At 54.0% G+C, this 21,575-nt stretch overlaps 1 protein-coding gene and 1 long non-coding RNA gene across 3 annotated transcripts in view; both read right to left on the reverse strand.

Moving 5' to 3' along the window:
• The window catches only part of LOC142046719 (uncharacterized), an 18,493-nt gene extending 13,740 nt beyond the window's left edge, over nt 1–4,753 (reverse strand). The window contains exons 1-2 of the long non-coding RNA XR_012655690.1: nt 3,343–4,753; nt 70–2,938 (exon numbers count right to left, since the gene is read on the reverse strand). This is a non-coding gene — a long non-coding RNA (uncharacterized LOC142046719). The remainder of the gene's footprint in view (nt 1–69; nt 2,939–3,342) is intronic.
• Nucleotides 1–12,157, reverse strand: part of RAB15 (RAB15, member RAS oncogene family) — a 54,442-nt gene extending 42,285 nt beyond the window's left edge. The window contains exon 1 of one of the 2 annotated variants that reach the window (XM_032775852.2): nt 11,903–12,148. The gene's annotated coding sequence lies outside the window, so the exon portion shown is untranslated. Of the gene's footprint in view, nt 1–11,902 lie in introns of both variants that reach the window. The other variant, XM_032775851.2, reaches the window with a different exon arrangement.
• Nucleotides 12,158–21,575: the final 9,418 nt, after the last annotated feature.

Raw genomic sequence — 21,575 nt, forward strand, 5'->3', positions numbered from 1 at the left:
CCTGTCCCTCACCTACAGACATCCCCTGCTTTCCCGTTCCCCACACAGACAGTCCCTACTCCATCACACCTGGGCAAAACAATATGTTTTTCCCAGCCTCATTCTCAGAAATGGCTGAATGATTTTTGCTGAAACTTTCCAAATGGATTCAGCCTGAGGCAGACACCCAACATGGGAAGTTTCAGCACAAACAGTTAAAGGTTGGCAAAGATTTAAGCAATTGAAAAAAGGGTCTTATAATGGAAAGTGTCAGGCAACTTTAACTGTGGGTGGAGCAGATCGATGATTATTGTAAAACTCACTGCCTGATTTACAGAGCTCCTAAAATAGTTTGTGAAGCTTTCAAAACTTCTTCTTGAGCCATCCATACTCAACCCTACAGCCACCTCCCTTTGCTCTGGGAGGCAGAAAGTTGACACTCAGCCTGGTGGATCTGGATTAGGGTATCTGTGCCCCTGAACAGAGTGATAGCGTATCAATGCCAGCAAACGTTCAGCCTCAGCTATGGCGTGAGAAATTAGAGGAGTGTGGAAAACAAGCCATGTTACAGCAGCAGCCAGAAGTGTGGGAGGAGAGAAGGGTGGTTCTATTCTTTATTAGGGGTATTGTGGTAGCACCTGGAGCATCTAAACCCAGATCAGGTTCCCATCACACTGGGCACTGCACAGAGTGCAGAAACATTCCCTACCCCAAAACAGCTAGCAGTCTAAACAGACACCAGGTGGGAAGGGAAACTGAGGCACGGAGACGGGAAGGTCTTTGCCCCAGGTCACCCAACAGAGCCATGGCAAAGCTGGAAATAGATAGTCAGGAGTTCTGTTCCTGGTTCTAGCTGCCCTGTGCTTTAATCCAGCTGGTGGGAGAACTTCTACAGCCGACGTGTGAGAGTGTGTGAGTGGGGGGATATTGCTGCAGAGGTGCCCCATCCATCCCCTTGCTTCACAGATGCTGGGGTGGGGGTCGGGGGGAGAACAGAATTCTCTGCTCCTAACATGCTCCTAACACTTCCAGCTCTGAATTAAGACAATGACTATAATTCAACCTCATGCTTCAGGACTTCCATCAGTCATCTGCAGAGGTCAGGAAGAAATTTCTCCTCTGCCTTCTTCCCCTCCTCCCCAATGCACAATTGGCCAGATGTATTCTGGGGTTCACTCCAACACCTTCCTCTGGAGCATCAAGAATTGACCACAGCCAGAGACAGCACACTGAATATAGTGGGCTGGTGCTCTGACATGAACCAGAGAATCCTTTCTTGGCTGGCTGGTTCTTGCTCACATGCTCTGGGTTATGCTGATCACCAGATCTGGGGTTGGCAGGAATGTTTCCCCTTCGGGAGGGTGACCAGACAGCAAATGTGAAAAATCAAGATGGGGGTGGGGGGTAATAGGAGCCTATATAAGAAAAAGACTCAAAAATCGAGACTGTCCCTATAAAATCGGGACAACTGATCACCCTAGCGGGAGAGTCTCCTTCCTCTGCATTATGGGGCACAGGCTGTCTGCTGCAATGAGCTGGGTGTGGCCCCACAATCCATTCCCTGCCATTGCAAGAGCCTTGGGTGATGGTGGCCCCTCGGTCCCTCCTGGTCTCTGCCTGGGGCTCACAACAGGTTAGCCTCCCGAGGACTGAAATGCCTTAGTCAAACAAGTCGTGGAGCTCAAGACTGGGGTGAAATGTAAATAGCTTGTGCTATATGGGAGGTCAGTCGAGGTGATTAACTCCCTTCTCGCCTTACACTCTGGAACTAGCTAGAAGGCCATACTGCAGGGGGGCAGGCCGTTCTACCTGGGAAGGAGAAACTGCTGAAGTGAAGAAAGTAATAGGCACAACCCAATGCAGCTTTGCGTTTCTAAGCATTCAGCCCATCAGTTTGCTGGAACTCTGAACATTTCCAGCTGCCTGCCCCTGAGTGGGCACAGAGAGGGGGGCTTGATTTGCCAGAGGCATCTGACCTCCCGTACACGGGCAGTGCACTGCTCTTGGGCACAGCACATAAGTATCCCTTTGCTTCTCTGAAAGGTCTCTCAGGAGGAGAGCACCCACTGCAGAGTAACCAAGGGCTGCGGATGGAGCGAGCGGAATTTTGTAGAGCTGTGTTTCTAGCCATGTTCAATTAGTCCGGTCAACTGATCACAGCTCCTGCCTATTTCTCTCTTAGCCTATATTCATGAATTGGGGAGCCAGCTACCAAGAAGGGAAAGCTTCCTTTGCACCTTTTGTCAGGGAAGGCTCACAGCCCTGGGTACAGGAGAGCGTGCTGGGGTTTCACCCACAAATACCCTGGACGACGGTATTGAATGCAAGGTTGCAAGTGACACTATCGAAGGAAAAGAGCAGTTAGTAAATAATACCACCTAGTTCTTGTACAGCACGCAGGCCAGTATTATTATCCCCATTGTATGGATGAGGAAACTGAGGCACGGAGCAGGGAAGCGACTTGCCCGTGGTCATCCAGCAGGCCAGCGGCAAGCTAGAAATAGAACCCTGGTCTCCTGAGTCCCAGCCCAGGGCTCTGTCCACTAGGTGGCACTGTCCAGAGATGCAGTGCTGGAGGAGCTCCTTGAGCCAGAATGCAAGCAAGAACGGTTAGATCAGACCAGTCAGAGCTGGCAGAATCTGAGCCCTTCCCCTCTGCAGGAGGCCAATTTACTAAGCCAGAAGCTTGCAGTGCACATCAAAGGAGTTACCCTGGCTTGTGGGAAGGGGTTGCCCCAGGCCAAGAGCAGCTTCCTCATCCCTTCAGAGGCTCAGGAAAGGATGCAGCTGAAAGCAGGCTCAGGGACACGCGCCAGGGAACAGAGTGGTTTTTTACAGCCACCACTGGGCACTTTCTGCCCATTCCTGACCAGGCCTGGAAAACCTCTGTCCCTTCACTGCAGGAGGGCAAGGAGAGCTGCAGCCTGGGGAGGGATCCTAACCAGGGCCGGCTTTAGGCCTATTCCACCAATTCCCCCGAATTGGGCCCCGCGCCTAAGAGGGCCCCGCGCCCAGTGAGAATCCCTTCTCTGGCTAGAGGAGCCTTTTTAATTTTCACTCACCTGGTGGCGCGCAGGGTCTTCAGTGGCACTTCGGCGGCAGGTCCCTCACTTGCTCTGGATCTTCGGCGGCACTTCGGTGGTGGGTCCTTCAGTGCCGCTGAAGACCTGGAGTGAGTGAAGAACCCACCGCCAAAGTGCTGCCAAAGACTTGAAACACTGCCCAGTGAGTACAAGCCCACGTGTGTTTTTACGTGTTTTTTTTTTTTTTAGTCATCCCTGCCGGGGACCTATCGAAACTGTTTAAATTGGGCCCCGCACCTCCTAAAGCCGGCCCTGATCCTAACCACACGCAGCAGCCCACTGCAAGGCCTCAGCACCTGCTGTCTGCACTCACTGGAAGAGGCCAGCACGCTCCCTGGCTCCTTCCAGCAGTTTGTTGCCCTGGAGCCTGAGGGTTGCTGTTCTCTGTACAAAATGATCCCATCTAACGTAGCCCTGGATGTTTTTACTAGGCACACCCCGGCCAGCCCTTTGGGGTCCTGCTCTGCTGTTGGCCTCAGTGGCGACAGGTACCACAGGGCAATCGAAGCCCCATTCACTGAGCCGTCAAGGGGGAGCCCAGTTTCCTCTCTAGCTCAGCTGTTCTCCTCCAGGCCATTCCAAGCTGTCCCAATCTCTTTATAAAGGAGCCTCTCCAAGGCCCTGAGCCTTTTCCTGGGGGAGGGAAGGTGTCGGGAGGGGGAGCAGCAGCCATGCCCTGGGAGCCCCAAAGATTCAGTTGCTAAGAGCTTTTTCCATGGCCCAGCTGATTGACTGAGCATTCAGTTGCTGCCACATCTGTTGCCCTCAGGGCAGGATTCACACTGAACCGAAGGAAGGTGAAGGATCCCCCAGCACAGAACAGGGCAGCGCAGAAAAGGGACCTACCAGTTAACTGCTGAGTGAAGAGCCAACTGATGGGAGGACGAGACGCTAAAGGCAGAAAACTGCCCCTCCGTGGCATGTCCCTGGCAGCAAACTCCCTGGCAAAAGGTGGCAGCCTGAATGGTGGATTTATAGAATAACGGACTTTAAATAGCACCTTCCACCCAGTCAGTACACCCAACGGCCACCAATGCAGCCAAGTCTCAGGTGTGGAGCACAGAGATTGCTCCACAACCGCACAGCCACACTACACCCTGCTTTGGGAAGGGGAGAAAACCAGTTTGGAATCCAGTCCCAGCACTCAGACTGACAACCCCAGCACCACACATCAGAGGGCCTCTCCTGAGCATGGCATGGCCAGGATCTGTTTTTCTCTTCTCCAGAGCCCCTCACCCCGGAGGGGAAGGCAGGCAGGTTCTGGAGTGAGTAGCTATAGCGGCACATCCAGGATCTCCAGCAGCAGGGCCTGCAGCACCCAGTCCCCCTTAGGAGTTACCGGACTGGGGTACACAGGATTCCTCCCCCCAGACCCCGATATTAGGCCAAGGGCCTGCAAGATTTTTGCTCTCCCCTTCGCGCTGTGCCCAGGAGGGACCCAGAGCGCTGACAGCCTCCCAGTGGAGTTGGTGCATTCTGGCTGATGTGAGGGGCCCCTTTGTGGGTCGCGAGCACCCAGAAAACCTTGCTGAGGTTCCCCCTGTGCACCCAGGGGCCGGTGGTTCCTCACAGCAGCAGCCCCTCTCCCCAGAGCTGGGAGAGCTTCTATGGAAGAGATCAGGGGTCCCAACCCAGCCTCACTGATTTCCCCCTCCACCCCATGGCTCTCAGCCTGGCCCCATGGATTCCCTCCTCCGGTTCCCAGCCTGGCCCCACCCATTTCTCACCCCTTCCCCCCCCGCTTCTCTCAGCCCAGCCACATCGATCCCCCCGCCCCCGCCGGCACTCGGGGCAGCGCGGAGATGAACAAAGAGCCGCTTCGCTCAGCCAGAGCCGCCTCCGCGGATCCCTCGGCCCAGCGCCCTCGCAGGGACCCAGCGCGCTGCCGGCGATGCTGCACAACGGGCAGGATCCCAACGCGCCCGGTCCCCGGCACCAGTGCGCCCCCTCATGCCCCCCCCCAGCACCAGTGCACCCCTCCTCCCCAGACCCGGTCCATGCCCAGTCCCCCAGCACCAGTGCACCCCCCACGACTCGGTCTCCTACCCCCATGCTCAGGGCCCCCAGCACCAGTGCACCCCCCACCAGACCTGGTCCATCATCCCCATGGCCAGCCCGGCACCAGTGCACCCCGCAGATCTGGTCTCCTACCTCCATGCCCAGCCCCACCAGCACCAGTGCACCCCCCAGACCCGGTCCATCACCCTCATGCCCAGCCCCCGCGGCACCAGTGCAAATCTGTGGACAAATTGTGCGCCTCACTGAAGTTACCCCCAGTATAGTCTGTGGTCCTAACATTACCAAAAATTATGTATGGTTTATAACTTGATTCATAGTAATATCTCCCGAATTTTGAAATTAGATGTCAAATATAAGGTACTCCACGCATGAAGTCCTAACTAAGCTAATCTCCAGCTTAAGATCTGAGTAGGTAATGTCCACCGAATAAGGAAAGGTCAGGAATTGATAGGGGCCTGACCCCCTGCTTGAGTTCGTCCTCCTCATCGGTCCCCAACCCTGCCTGGGGGGGGAGTCCCAGATAGCATGTTTGTCTCGTTGGAGTCACAGAGAAGCAAAGGAAGATAACCTTCCCCTGTCCTTCCCAGGCTTTCCTCTGCGTGAACTTAGCCGCGTTTGGCAATACCGAAGAAACTGTGTTTCTCTGGCTCCCAAGTATGGCATAGCATTCTTTTCCTTAGGCATGAGATGGCCAATCCACACAGCCTGGCTTGTACCTTCCCTGTTCCTGGCCTTGCCGTCGCACGCCAAGGAGGCGGGAGACACAAGCTAGAAAAAAGTATAGTAAAAGATTGGATACACTGGTCTCCTTGAAGGGTTTTCAAATTCTCTCCCCACCGCCCCAGGGAGCCTGCTGTTCACCCCACTAAGGGTGTCGGACGACTCTGATCCAGACGAGTGCCCGTGGACTGGAGTGAGGCCCACTTGGCTAGCCAGAAAGAATGCAGCAGAGAAGGTTAGGAATATCAGAGACCAGTCCAGGCTGGCGAATCTGAAGGCCTCCTTCCCCCTCTGCAGGGTAGTGACCACCAATACATACCCTGGGGAGGAGCCAGAGAAGACCAGATGTGAGACTAGGGCAAACACAGTCTCTAATATATCAGCAGGGAGTTATTACCGTGTTCCCTCACCGGGAAGGCAGGCAGACACAGAGGTTAAGCCAAAGCTGTTTGGTATGTTGACATCTCATAGCTGGCCTATTATGGGAAAAAGAATATGCTGCCGAGCATTTTAAGGGGGGGTGCCCACATGCCCGAAGGCAGAAACCTACCAGACGCAGCAGGTTCCCTTCCTCATCCCTCCTTTCGGGAAGTAGTGCCCCATCAAGGTAGACCGAAAGAGGGGATGCAGACTTGAAAGAAGCCTGGGAGGCTTCAGGGACACGCGGCCCCAGGATACAAGAGTGGGTTAAGGTTTTACAGCCACCGACTGGGCACTTTTTCTGGCCCATTCCTTGACCACCCGGAGGCCGTGAAAAACGTCTTGTCCCTTGCCTGCAGGAGGGCAAGTGAGAGCTGCAGCTGGGAGGAGGGGATTAACAGGGAGGGCCGGCCTGGTAGCCTAGATATCACCCAATTGCCCCCCGAATTGGGCCCCGGTCAACGCTCTCCCCCTCGCTGGCCTGCCTGCCTAAGGAAGGGACCCGCTGCGCCCAGACAGAGAGTGAGAGGAGGTAAATACTTCTGACCCGTATGTCTGCTCTGCCCGGCTAGAGCGAGCGCAGGGGGAGGGGTTGCCTGGTTTTGAAATTTCACGCTAGAGAGATGGAATCAACTCACCTGGTGGCCAGCAGGCGCAGGGTCTGGGGGGGTTCCAGAGTGATGTCAAGCACTTCCTGATCTACGGTGGCAGCTCGGCATAGGCAGATCTTAAGCTGGAATTCAGCTTAGTACGGCCTGCATCTGTCCATTGCTCGTGGCTAGTCGACCTTATATTCGTGAACTCGCTTACGTGCAGTCTTCAATTCCGGTGGGTGGGTCTTCAAAGATCGACCGCGGAATAGACGAGACCTGGAAGTGGACAAGTTGAAGTTTTATATGACAAACATAATGATAATGGACCACCGCAAATAGGGATTGCTGGGCCAAAGACCTTGAGAACCACTGCCGTTACAGAAGTGAGAACCACAAGCGCACTTGGTAACCAACTTGTGTGTGGGTTTAGTCACTACTAAGTGGTGATTTTTTTCTTATTTTCTTTCTTCCTTAGTCAACATGATTTTCTATTGGGAGAATGCTGGCTCGCCTCAGTCACTTAGCGCCCACTCTGTCCGCCCTGGGACCTAGATCGAAATTACGCTTTAATGCAGTGCAGACAATTGATTCTTCAGAAATAATTGGGGTCCCCACATGCACCTCCTAAAGAAAGCTTTGAATAGTGACTCGGGACCCGCAAGTAATGTACTGTTAAAATATCTTCTTTTTGTAAACTGTATGTAACACAAACAACGAGAGCACTGCAAGCAGCCGGTCACCTCGTTAGGCAAGGCCAACAGCACCACCTATGAGCATAAGCAGCCTGCCTGAGTCCAACTGCCCAATCTTTAGATTACACTATAGGAAAAGGAAGAGAGCCAGCCAAACCAGATCCTCGCGTTACACCCGTGGGCCTCTCACTGTGCCAGCAGTTTGTATTTTGGTTGCCAGATACATACCCCTGGAGCCCTGAGGGGTTTGTATTGAACTTGGCATTTCCTTTTCTTAACGCTCACGGTGGACAACAAAACAAAATGATTTTGTACCATTCAGTCTATACAGATCTGGGCTTGTGTTGGGCACTGAGGTAATGTTTAAGACTAGGCACTACCTGGGGCCTTGACAAACTATGAACTACTTGCCCTCTGGGACCAAAATAAAGGTTCACTAGAAAAAGCACTCCTCTTATGGGGTTTTCCTGCTCTGCTGGTTTGGCCTTCAGTGGTCTTTTGCTTATATGCAGACTTCACCTTACTTCATAATCAACACTAAATTCTAAAAGGCGCAATCGAAAAGGCAAGCTTCCAATTCTACTTGAGCCGTCCCCCAAAGTAGCGCGAAGCCCAAGTAGCCCAGTAAAGTCGCCGTTCTCCTCACATTAGGCAGAATACAGTAAATCTTAGCTTCAGTCCTTGTTCACCTTTCTTTGCATGTGTAGCTCAACTCCTTTCCGAAAATGAGATGCGCTATTTTTAAGCCGAGAAAGCGTGAGACTGACCATATCTACTTTTGAGTCAGGGATGTGACTCTCGCAAGGGCCCAACGTTGCAGGGTACCTTTATATCCTGGGGTGCATGGTCTTGTCAGGAAATAGGTTGTCTGGGGCCAAGGCATGGGCTGAATAAGCAGTGGATGACACAGCCACATAAGCCCCGTCCGTGGTAGTCCACCCTATCACAACCGGGAGTATCTACAGTTGATTTGTGTGGGAAGCCCCTAAATAGTGCTAGAAACCGCCGACGTCTTTTGCCATGGCCCCCAGCCTGTTGACTCGAGCATTCAAGCTTTGCCGTGGTGCCAGCGGGAGAAAACATGCTTCAATGACCAATTTCAACTGAAAAAAATAGCCACCCAGAACACTCGCTTGGTTCATTGGTAGGTACTCTCCCTGGGATACAAGAGATAGACACGCACTACAGGGCTAGGATAAATTCAAAACGACTGAAGATATACGAAGGGAATGTGTTTGGAAAGGATTCCACTATGACAGAGATCGTGTAAGATAAGCAGGTAGGTGCGCCCAAAGGAAGGCGCTAGAAACAAAAGGAGAAACTACCCACGCTTCTAAACTAGCGCCTCTCTAATGCACGGTGAAGAGGCCCCAACTGGATGGGCAGGCTTTACGACCAAACTTCATCGTACTTTTATAGGGGTGAGGACGAGAACGCATTTTAACTAAGCACACGCGGCCGAAAAAACTGGCCGCCCCCTAGATCCGTGGCTGTCCTGTGCCAGCAATAAAACTCCTGGCAAAAGGTGTGGGCGCCTGAAATTGGTTGGGTTATTTATGAATAATAAAGCCGGACACCTTTAAATTAGACTGGCTGACAACGTCCAAATCCAGAGTACCAAAATTCTCATTGACTTATAACACTCGCGCAAGGAACGGCCCACCCCACACTTTCAATAATCGCTCCAGTGCTTCCCAAGGGTCTCCAGAGTTGGTTGTAGAGCTTTTCTCTTAGCTACAACAAGAGAGAGGATAAATATGTCCCTATACAGTAAATCCGCCGGGCGTCATAAACAGCAGCCCAACAATACAATTACCAATAATGCTTTATGGGAAGAGGTGATAGGTAAGAGAAAAAAAACGGGGCGTATAGTTATTGGGTCATAAGTGCTCAGTCCCGCACAGCCACTCAGAACTGTTGATCGAAGAAAACTTATACTCAGCGCTCAAGCACCAACCACCAATTCCAGCCGGGTCTCCGAGCATGGCATGGCCAGGATCTGTTCTTCCTCTTCTAGCTCAGAAGCCCCTCACCACCAGTGAGAGGGGAGGAAATAGCTGGCAGCGAGCAGGGTTCTCGCGCGTGAGTAAGCTTATACACTTGGCGGCACATCCGGATCTCAGGCAGCAGGCCGGAGCCCTCGCAGATCACCGCGTCCCCCTTAGGACGTTCCGGACAACTGGGGTTACAACTAGGTTTCCCGTTTCCCCCCAGACCCGATTATGTGGAGGGCCAAAGGGCCTGCCAGAATGTGAAGTGCTACTGCCCCCTGTGTCTATCGTGCTTTGTGGCCCAGGGGAGGGACCTAGAGCGCTGGACATGCTCTCCCAGGTTGGAGTTGTGTGGCATTTGCATGGCTGGATGTGAGGGGCCCCCTTTGTGGGTCGCGAGCAGTGTGCCGCACGCGATTTGGCGAGATTGATTGAACACCTTGCATGAAGGTTCCCCCTGGTGCAACCCATTGAGGCCGGTGGGGTAAATTCTCACAGCGTCTTCAGCCCCTCTTCGCTTTCTATGGCCCCAGGTTCTTTGGGTAGTATTTTTGTTTTTCTTTTTCCCACAATTTTATTAGGTGAAAAAGAGGATCCAGGGGTCCCAACCAGCCTCTGCTATTCCGAGGTAGTTTCCTCCACCATGGCTCTCAGCTGGCCATGGAGTCCCTCCGCTCCGGTTCCCAGCCTGGGGCGCACCATTTCTCAACCCCTTCCCCCCCCGCTTTCTCTCAGCCCAGCACATCGAATCCCCTCCGCCCCCGCCGGCCACTCGGGGCAGCCGGGCGGAGATGCAACAAGAAAGGCCTGCTTCAGCCCAGAAGCCCGTCCGGCGGATCCCCTCGGCCCAGGCGCCCTCGCAGGGACCCCAGCCCGCGCTGCCCGGCCAGTATGGCCCTTGGCCAACGGTGTACCAGGGAAATCCCACAGCCAGCCCAGCCGGTCCCCGGAACCAAGTTGGTGATTGGCGCCGCTCTCTTTGGTCGGTCTAAACATTCATTGTGACCCCGATTCCACCTTCGGCCCAAACAACTGATAGTGGTCATTCACATCCCTCTGCATGGAGCCCAAGGACCAAATCGCTATGGGTTAACACATGTGCCCTGGCCCTGATCACCAATCTTCTCACATATGTCGCACATTCCAGGCAAATTATCCCAATGTTCTTCACTGTAGACACCCCCACGACCCTTCCGCTCTGCCTCTTAACCGGCATCCCTCCGAACATGATCCAGAGCACCAACATTCTACCAAGGAGATTGCACACACCACGAAGGGGCTTCATGGAAACAATCCGAACAGTGCACTGGGACCATTCCCACAGACCATGGGTATCCTATTTTCTAACATCCGTTCTGGTTATTGGAGTTGGACGAAACTCAGAAAAAAGACCTCAAGGCAGACGAGAAAGCTCAAAGTGCGAAATGCAGTTTAAATCCACTCGCAAGGATATCCTGGTCTGTCCTACCTTTTCCCATTGCCCTCAGCCGCTTCTTTATTCCCAGCTCCTTCCACTAGTAATCAGATAAACTGACTGACTTGGCTTTCCAACACACCCCCCAGAACCGGTATTCAGTCCCTCATCGCCCAGCCCCCAGTGTTGTAGGACGGTGCCGATTTATATAACATCGATAGTGGTTGTCTGAGTCCAGAGCTTAGAAGTACTTTTTGAACCCCCGGACCCGGTCCATCACGCAGTTCTAACTCTCATGTCCAGCCCCGAGGCACCAGTGGACCTCCAGACCCGGTCTCCACCCCATGGGGCGCCCCCCCAGAACCAGTGCACCCTGCCAGACCGGTCCATCAACAACCCCCATGTCCAGCCCCCCCGGCACCAGTGCACCCCAGACCGGTCTCCTCACGGATTAATTCAAAAACAATATAACCCCAGTGCCAGCCCCCGGCCCAGTGGCACGCCCCCAGACGGTCGCACTCACCCCATGCCCAGCCCCCGCCGGCACCAGTTGGCACTCCCCCAGACCCGGTCCATACACCCATGCCAGCCCACGCGGCAACCTAGTTGCACCCCCAGCCTCGGTTCCATCACCCCATGCCCACCCGCGCAGCACAGTGCACCCCCCAGACTCGGTCCATCCACCCCCATGCCCAGCCCCCGCGGCGTACCTAGTGCAACCTCCAGCTCGCCGTCGATCAAACCCTCAATTTGGCCCACCCCCCCGCACCAGTGCACCCCCCAGACCTGGTCCAAAACCCCCATGCCCGCCCCCCGGCCCAGTGCACCCCCCAGACCTGGTGGCCATCACCCCATGCCAGCCGCCACGGAGACCAGTCGCACCCCGCAGACCCGGTCCATTATCCCATGCCCTGCCCCCAGTTGGTCTCCCGCGAATGGGGAACACTGCGTCCAGGAGCCCGGCGGCGGCCGTCTGGCGGCGGCCCGGTACCGATGGTTTGGAGATGTGCGAGGGTGGAACTCGTTGTCGGTGCAGCGGCAGAAGTCAGGCAAGGTCTATGACCCACCGCCGAGTCCGCCAGTATGCAGCAGCAGCCGCGGAACCAGCACGTCGTACTGTTTGGCCCATGGCGGGGAAGGCCGGGGCCGGGCTGCGCGCAGGCTCAGCCCCGCGCCGCGAGAATATCCTCGCTCGACTTAGCCTGCCATCGCCGCCCGCCCCGCCGCGTCGGCCGGGGCTGCAGCCTCAGCGCTCCGCCGGCGGGGGAGAGCCGGGACCGGCGCGCGCGCCCTGCAGAGCCAGGGCCGGCCCCTTCCGCCGCCCGCGCTGCGGGTTGGGTCGGGGGCTAGGAGAGGTAGGGGGACTGACCACAAAACCTGCCTGAGCCTCATCGCTGGGGTGGGGGAACTCCCCCTCCGTTGTGACCCAGGCAACCACCCTGCCTGAGTCTGCTGAGAGCCTGAACCCATCGCTGGGTGAGGGAAACTTCCCCCCTCCCCCGTGTGACCCAGGCAACCACCCTGCCTGAGTCTGCTGAGAGCCTGAACCCATCGCTGGGTGAGGGAAACTGCCCCCCCCACCATGTGAATCAGGCAGCCACCCTGCCTGAGTCTGCTGAGAGCCTGAGCCCATTGCTGGATGGGGGAAACTACCCCTCCCCCACCATGTGAATCAGGCAGCCACCCTGCCTGAGTCTGCAGAGAGCCTGAGCCCATCACTGGGTGGGGGAAACTTCCCCCCCGGGTGACCCAGGCAACCACCCTGCCTGAGTCTGCTGAGAGCCTGAGCCCATTGCTGGGTGGGGGGAGCTGCCCAAGGTGTTACCAACACAGCCACACTGTCTGAGTCTGCAAGGAGCCTGAGCCCATTGCTGGGTGGGGTGATCGGGGAGCTCATCTGGATGTGAGTGACAAGCAGCCACCCTGCCTGAGTCTGCTGAGATCCTGAGCCCATCGATAGGGTGGGGGCAGCTGCCCTCGGTGTGACGGACCCAGCCATACTGTCTGAGTCTGCAAAGAGCCCATTCCAGAACCCATTGCTGGGAGAAGGGGGAGGTGCCCCTATTAGCTCTGGAACCCACTGCCACCACCTCAGGAGAGGACACGTGATGCAGTCCGGCTGCCGTCAGCCCAGCGTGACTGTGCTGGGGTCAGCTGGTGCCCCCACACAGAGCCCCGTGCTCGGGTGGGCAGAGCCTAGGGTGACAAGACTGCAAATGTGAAAAATCGGGACGGGGGTGTGGGGGGGTGGTAATAGGAGCCTGTATAAGAAAAAGATCCAAAAATCCAGACTGTCCCTATAAAATCAGGACATCTGGTCACCTCAGTGGGGCCAAGCCCTCCCCCTCCAGGACAAACCCTCTTCTACAGGCAGCCAGAGAAGCAGTGACCCAGGGAGGTGGGCAGACCCCACCAGATGGCTTTTGTGAGGGTGGTCCCTGCCATTACCACCCCAAGAAGAGGTGGGGCGGAACGGGGCCAGAGTGTGAAGGTGGAGCCGTGTTTGAGTATGCCTGCAGCCCTGTATTGCGGTAATCCTGCCCTGCCAGCAGCTCCGTCTCCCAGCCCCAGAGCACCTCTGTTGGCCAGGTCACACCATGGACACGGTCCTGCAGCTGCAGATCTAATCTCTGCACAGAGGAGGGGTGCTGTGCCGAGGCAAATCCCTAGGACATTGCTGTATGTCTCTGGTGCCTGGCTTTGTGGGAGCTGCAAAGCAAGGTGCACCTCGGGTGGGTATGGGACCGTGCTGGCCTGAAGGAGAAAGCTTGGTGGCATCAGCTTTCAAATACCTCCGTGCCCTGGAGAATCAGGTGTGAAGGCAGAGAGCAGGGACTCAGCCCTTTGCCCTGGTTGTGTTCCACATTCTAACACTGCGCTGGTTGCCATAGGGTCTGAGCACAGAGCAGCTAAGCTGTGTGAGTGCAGTGTGTGAGCAGCACTGGGATTCGTGGAGGAAATGAGGCTACAGAACAACATTTACTAGCCATGGGAGTCTCTGGTGAGACCAGATTAACCCAAAGAGTCCAAGCATAGAGGGAGCAGCCAACTATGGGAAATATGGACCTTTGGGGTTACCTCAGGCAAGTGCTTTCCCCTCTCATCCCGTGTCTGTTTAGACTGTGAACTGTTCAGGGCAGGTCCTGTCTCTTGCTGTGTATCTGTGCAGCGCCTGGCACAACAGGGCCCTGATCTCAGCTAGGGCAGGGCCTGTCTCTCTGTGTGTGTCTGGGCAGCGCCTGGCATGATGGAGCCCTGATCTCAGCTGTGGCGGAACCTGTCTCTCACTGTGCGTCTGGCAGTGCCTGGCACGACGGGGCCCTGATCTCAGCTGCGGCGGGGCCTGTCTCTCGCTGTGTGTCTGACAGTGGCTGGCACGACAGGGGTCCTGATCTCAGCTGGGGCAGAGCCAGTCTCTCGCTGTGTCTCTGCAGCGCCCAGCGCAACGGGGCCCTGATCTCAGCTGGGGCAGGGACTCTCTTCTGTGTGTCTGTGCAGTGCCCTGCACAACAGGGGTGTCTCAGTGCTACACAACACACCTGTATCCTAGTTTCATTTCTCTGCCTTCCAAAGCCAGAGGAATAGGACTGGCCATTCAGAGTAATTCCCTTCAGCTCAGATTGCTGCAATTCCTTTTGCTCAAACTACAGCTATTAGTCATCCCATCATTCGCTGCTCTCCCCTCTCTTGCCATCATTCAAGCCTAGCAGAGCCCCCTCAGCAAGCCAATACTTCTAGTGGTGTGGTGGATTTCCCATCTCCAAGACACCCACTCTGCCAGGGGCTCTGAGTTCTACAGGCAGTGAAATTCCACCCCGCAGTTCTCCCTTGGAGAGCCAGCACACCATGCACTGCGATAACAATGCTGCTGGTACAGGGCAGTAGCAAGCTATAGGAATAGTGTCATAAAAAACCCTTCACTGAAAGAACATTAGGGTTGCAAAGTGGGGCCCTTGAAAATTAGGAGATGCCCGCGCACCTGTAACTCTGCCCCTGTGCTCATGTCCATTATGCTACAGTCTTTAATGGCATGATCACATGCTACTGTTTCTACAGGACCCTGCCTCCTTCTGTGCATCGTCAACTGCCTTTTAGCCTCCCGATTCAGTGTATGGCCCCTGCATTATTTACTGCCCCATCCGAACACAGAACTATGCATTTCCGCCTCGGCGTCCCTGTGGTGCTCTTAGCCTTGTGTCTGAGAGCTTCTCAAACATTAATGAATTACCTGGTTGAAGACATTTCCTTACGCACACGGGAAAGTGAGGCACGCAGAGATTAAGGCCACCACTGCCAAGTGCCCACTAAGTGTGGGTGCCCAATCAGGGTCTGATCTTCCATATTACTTAGCGTTATACGGCAGTTTATGTGTTCAAAATACAGGCCCCAGTGACTGCTATTCCAGCTGTGAAGTGCTCAGTGTCACAGATTTACAGGGTGTTCTGTGTCCTCGCCTTTGTACGGGCTCCTCCGGCAGTGCCCCCGTTACTGTGCTATGCCCAGTGCAATATTTGCACCTGCCACTAGAGGGGGATGGAGACACAGACTTTACCAGTAGCTTTGATAGCTTTTTGTTGACAGCAGAGGCATATAGAGACTCAGAGATCCTGGGATCCAATGCAGGGTCTGGAGAGAAGTGTCTAGTGGTTACACTCTTCTGCCCCGCTTCCCTCCCTGTCCCGTTCTGTTCCAATCTCCACTCCCCAGCTCCTGCTACTGCCTCCCCACCCCCACTTCTAGCCTCTCCCCTCTACAACTCCTCCCCCCCTTATATCCTCTCACCCACTCCTTGCTTCAGCCCCCTCTGCTCCTGCCTTTGTCCCCCCTCCCCTATGGTCTGCAATTCTCCCGTCTCCCACAGGAGCAGCAATTGTTGGGACAGTTCTGCAGCCCTTGGCTGGAGCATGGGCTCTGCTGAGATTTTAGCTGCCCAACTCTAACAAGTCTCTACTGAGCATGTGCAAACTGAGATACTTTAAGAAGGTTAATAATTGTGCGAGATTTAGGTGGATTTTTGCCGGAATAGCAAGGCCATCAGGGCTACCCTCTGCCAAATTTCAAGCCTTTGCTGCAAAACATGGACGTGCTAGAGCTTCTCAATGAAAGAGTTATAAGAATGTTTTAACATGGGTAAAACAGGGATGTCATTTGCTATAGTGCATGGGGGGGCAGTTGCCCCTTCCCCAAGACATTGGTTCCCTCCTTGACTCTTCACAGGTCTACATGCCCCACTTTCTGATCCCCCTGCTCCCAACTTTGCAGACTATAATATTGTGACGGGTTGAGTCACAGAGACCCCCTTGGGGCTGCCATCTGATGTGCTGAGACTACCTCTGAGTCCGTTTTCCCTGCCAGTTTGGGACTTCAGTACCCTGTCTTGTTGAGCCAGACACACTAGCCTGCTACAAACACAGACCCAGGTCTGGACCACGTCTCCCACAAGCTGCAGACTTAACTGAAAACAGCTTAAGAAGTGCTTCTGTCTCTCGCACCCAGATACTCAGTTCCCAATGGGATCCAAACCCCCAAAAAATCCGTTTTACTCTGTATAAAGCTTATACAGGCTAAACTCATAAATTGTCCGCCCTCTGTAACACTGACAGAAAGATATGAACAGCTGTTTGCTCCCCCCGGTATTAATTACTTGCTCTGGGTCATTAATAAGCAAGAAGTGATTTTAGTATATAAAGTAGGATTTAAGTGGTTCCAAGTAATAACAGACAGAAAAAGTAAATTACCAAGCAAAATAAAACAAAACACACAGATCTAAGCCTAATATAGTAGGAAACTAAATGCAGGTAAATGTCACCCTCAGAGATGTTCCAATAAGCTTCTTTCACAGACTAGACTCCTTCCTAGTCTGAGTCCAGCAATCACTCACCCCCCCCCCCATAATTACTGTCCTTTGTTCCTGTTTCTCTCAGGCATCTCTTTGGGGTGGAGAGTCTATCTTTTGAGTTAGCTGAAGACCAAATGGAGGGGTTCCCAGGGCTTTATAGAGTATTTCCCTTGTGGGTGGAAACCCCTTTGTTCTCCTGTGTAAAATCCCCTTGTCACGGACTCACAGGTCGTGCCCGCTCTTGGCCCAGTGCGGTCCATGGGAGGAACCCCCTTCAGTGTGACAGCCCTTCTCGGGGGTCTACTCTTTCTCAGGGGTTAAGCCCCTCAGCCTCCTGGAGCGGCACCTCTCTGAGCCTTAGCATGCCTGTCTCTCTCCGTGAGCCCCCTCAGGGAGTCCACTCGCTCTGGACTCCTGGGGCCTCCACTCCCAAAGGGAATAATGCAACCCTGTTCTCTAGCCCGGAGTGACACTCAGCCAGCTTAAAACAGGAGGGTTTACTGAGCGTTTGAACACAGCACAGGAAACTCTCAGGGCCTTCAGGCCTGGCCTCCCTTAGCACAGCATGTCTAAGTCTCCCCTGCATCCAGGTGGGCTCTGCCTGCTCCCTCTCCCCAGTCCAGAGACCCCCTGCTTCCCAGCTGGGCCTCTGATATCTCCTCCCCCAAACCCCACCTCTGTCCATTGTCTTCTCTCCAGGTAAACAGGGTCGCCTGGGCCTCCTCTCCTCTCTTCTGTCCTCTCTCCCTCTCTGGTTGGAACTGGCTGGTTAGGTCACCGGGGTCCTCTCTTCGCAGCCCATTGTCCTCCCACTGGCCAGAACCGGCTGCGACTCCTGAGCTGGGCCTCCGGGTCACCAGGTTGCCAGTCGCTGGGATGTCCATTCTCCAGGCCATTGGCTGGGGTCCCAAGTTCCCTTGCTGGTCCTTTGTAACAACAAACTCCCTCTCCCCTCGTTAAACCAGTAACACCCAGGGAAATTGAGTCCCACCCTCTCTGCATGCAACCCACTGGAAAACCAAGGAAAACACAAAGACAATCCCCCACTTCATCATATCCCTCAACTAGATGGAGTTTGCAGTCACCTGACTATGAATGAATTGGCTTTTTGCAGGCCAACGCCATTGTTTACATGTTAGTTTGAACATCCCCAGGAAAGCTCAGATGTGGGTTGGCGTCTCCCAAAGTCCATTGTCAGTTAAGTGTCTCTTGACTGGGCACTTACTGAGACTAGTCCTTCCTCAGGAAGCTGACCAAATGCTTCACTAAGGCTACTTAGAGTCAAACAAGTTAAGTACACAGCCAATATTCATAACTTTGAATACAAAAATGATAACACATACAGACAACATTATCATAACCAGCAAACTACAAACTTCTCATAGACACCCCACTTGGCCTCCTCTGTACAAGACCCAGTGCAACCATAGCACCCTGGTTGCAACAATAATCTGTACGGTCACAGTTTATGTCAATAACATCACAAATATAATCACATATTATGTTCTCTGTAGTGGCACAACTTTGCCTGCCCCAGAATTTTTCTGAAATATTGACCTGAGGGCAAAAGAATGTATTTTCCCCTCATATTATTCTCTGAAGCAGCTGGAGCATTTTATCTAAAAACGAAAAAGGTCAGCTTGTACACTGAATGATGCAGAGGGCCTGAGGGCAAAAAGAAACCTGTGATCACGTAATTATAGCCCAGAGGTCCCCAGGGGGGCACAGAGGAATGTTGGGGGGGCATGGCTAGGACCTGGGCCAGCCCCCATGGGTGAAGGAGAGGGGAAGCCAGCCCCAAGCCCACCCCGAGCTGTGGCCCCAGACCCCTTATCCCTGTCTACATCCACCCCTCTCCCGTAGTCGCAGCCGTAGCTCAGGGGGTGGCATGAACAGGAGTAAGGGGTGGTGCAAGGTAAAAAGTTTGGGGACCATTGTTATAGGCTGTCTCATAACGCAAACAGCTGAATTCAGGTTGCAAAAGCAACCCTTATTATTCTGACATTTGCTAACTTTTGAGTGCTAGACTTTGCAACTTGAACATTCTTTTCACGAACTTAATTGTACAGAATTGCCTAGGTTGATTTAAAAACATTCTATGATAGGTGATCCATAAACCTCCATCCTTTGCATTAGCAAGGTTTGAATTCTGGGCTTTCAGCATGGGCCTCCACCACCTGAACTACAGGATCATCTGCAGTAGGTGACAGCAGATGTAGGTTGTTATCTGGAGAGCAGCCACAAGAGGAAAATGAGTAACACATTGAAATGGTGAATAGCCTAATTTTCCAGACAACGTAGCCAAATGCTTAGATTTGACATCTTCTTTCTGACAGCATGGCTGAGGCTTGGGCTGGCCCACATCAGAGAGCAGACTTCTATTCCAGCCCTGCGAAACATCTCAGTGGGATAGCTAGCCTGGCTCATCTACAAGGGTTTGAAGGACACAGAGCTTGGACAGCAGTCAGGAGACATGAGGCATAAACTCATAGTCTGCTGGCTCCCAACGTAGTGTACTTTCCCCTCAGCCAGGAAGGTCCCTGGTGGGGAAGCAGGAAGCATTTGCCCCAGCTATGTGTGGCACACTGAGGGGAACCACTGGGGCAGTGCACGCAGTGCTGATGGGATGCTGGAGGATTTTAGTAGCAAGCTCTACCAAGTGAAGCTCAGACAGGAAATGGTGCTTTTCAACAGCTGGCAAATCAGAGTAGCTTGCTCTGGTGCCCTCGAAAGGCACCTGTAACCTCGCTGACCCTATGATTATCCAACCCCTGCTAACGTTCCAGATCCCCGCTGCACCAAGCCATATCGGCATTCAAGCTCTTCACCAAAACGCTCCAAAGAATGTAACAGAAACCATTCGGCCACTCACTTGTAAGAAGCTCTGCCCCTGCCCCTTTAATAATAACCCTTTGAATGGAGAGAGCATCTCGCAGCCCAGGATCACAGCTTGCTTTACCAAGGTGCGTTACTCCAGTTCTCAAAGGGGGGACTGGAACACAGACAGGTGTCCACTTGGAGCTACGTGTCCGGGTCACACGTGGGTGTCAAATTCTGGAAAGGACCCAGGATTCTGGGCTCCCAGCCGCATACACTGCAGTAACCTCGTGGTGAATTGCTGTGTCAGACAACTGCTGCAGGGCACTGCTATTAACCAGGGTAGGAGAAAGATGGGCATTTTGGCTCATCCAACTCCAGGTTGGCAGGGCCTGTCTCTATTCTGCAGGTCTGCAGAGCCAGGCACAAGGAGCCCCAACGGAGATCGGGTGCTGCTGTATTACATGGAATAAATAGCCACTCAGATTCATGGCAGCATAGGCCCTGCTAGCCTGGATCAGACCCCAGTCCAGGATCCCATCCCTGACAGCGGCCAGAACCAGGTGCTTTAGACAAAGGGGTACGACCCCAACTGTATCAGCTGTGGGATAATCTGCTCCTCCCACAGGTCTTATCCTGGTCTCTCACAGCACTGGGCTCATGTCCTGAAGCCAGAGGGCTTGTATCCCTGCCAGAATGTGTGCCAGCATCAGCTATTCCAATGCTGGATATTCTGATTCTGCATAGAAACGTCCAGTCCCCTTTTGAACCTGGCTCAGCTCTTGGCCCTTACACCTTGTGCCAAGGAGTTCCACAGGCCAATCACCCACTGGGTGAGAAGGGATTTCCTTGTAGTGATTTTCAGTTTGCCCCCTTTTTCTTCCATTGGTCACCCCCTTGTCCTTGTGCTGGGAGACACCAATCATTTTGTTCCCTCCCTTGCTGGAGGCAGCTCTGATCGACTGCAATGAGGCAGTGGAAGGCACCGTCACCCTCGGAGCAAAGTCCGCGCTGCATGTTAGCTCAGGCCTGCCGCTGCCTATAGAGCAGCACTGAGCAGGCTCCCCGTTTCTGCAGGATGTGAGGGCACAGCCATGGAGATCTGCCATGGCAACCGATATGAAGCCGAGAGAGCACACACAGAAATGCGGTGTGATCGCCCAGCACCGGAGCTGTGCAGGAGGAAAAGGGGATCCAGTTGACAAGGAACCCCCCCCGCCCCACACACACACACACTCCATGCAGGCGTTAGCACCTTTTACCTTTCAGACTATGTTGCCTTTGTCAACTGCATACAGATATATTTGGCCAATGTTCACTTGCAAAATGACACCTTTCTGTGCACAGACTGCAGGAGTCTCCCTCGGGGCTTGGCTGTAGGAGGAAATTGACTGGTGACCCAGGCCTTGGCTAGGCTCTGCCTACTGGGAAGAGAGGCAGAGGCAAAGCAACACACCGGACAGACCCTTACATTTTAAACTTTAGAGAACCCACCCCCCCCCCGGAATTTGGCAGGAAGAATAATAGAATAGAAATAATTGAAGAACAATAGACGAGAAATAATGGAAAGTGACATCAAGTGCTTGCTTAGGAAAATACTGAACTGGAAAATACCATCCTAGTAAAAGGAGTTTTTCCGCCCCTTGCTGCATAACTCCAAAAAGAACTCAAACTGCTATCCTCTGGCTGCGAAGTCCAGTTTCACCCCTGCTGGCCTGTTTTCACCTCCCTCTGGCTTGCCACGCTGCTTTGCTTCACTGGCGCGATGACTGCAGCTCTTTCAAGCAACTCTCCCACCAATGACAGCTCCTCACCCACAGGGCCAACCCCGTTCCACAGGCGCCAGTGTGCCAGAGTAACCCTACCTTGTCACATGCTCTGTGCCCTTGCAGCTGGGCTCCTGGCACATGGCCCTTCACGGTCCAGCTTCCTCAGCAAATCCCCTCTTCACCCAGCACCATCTCTTTGTCTCTAGCCGCCTTCCCATGGCCCCTTTGAGTGGATTCCC

The sequence above is a fragment of the Chelonoidis abingdonii genome, chromosome 4 (assembly GCF_003597395.2).
Source record: "Chelonoidis abingdonii isolate Lonesome George chromosome 4, CheloAbing_2.0, whole genome shotgun sequence".
Classification (NCBI taxonomy): Eukaryota; Metazoa; Chordata; order Testudines; family Testudinidae; genus Chelonoidis; species Chelonoidis abingdonii.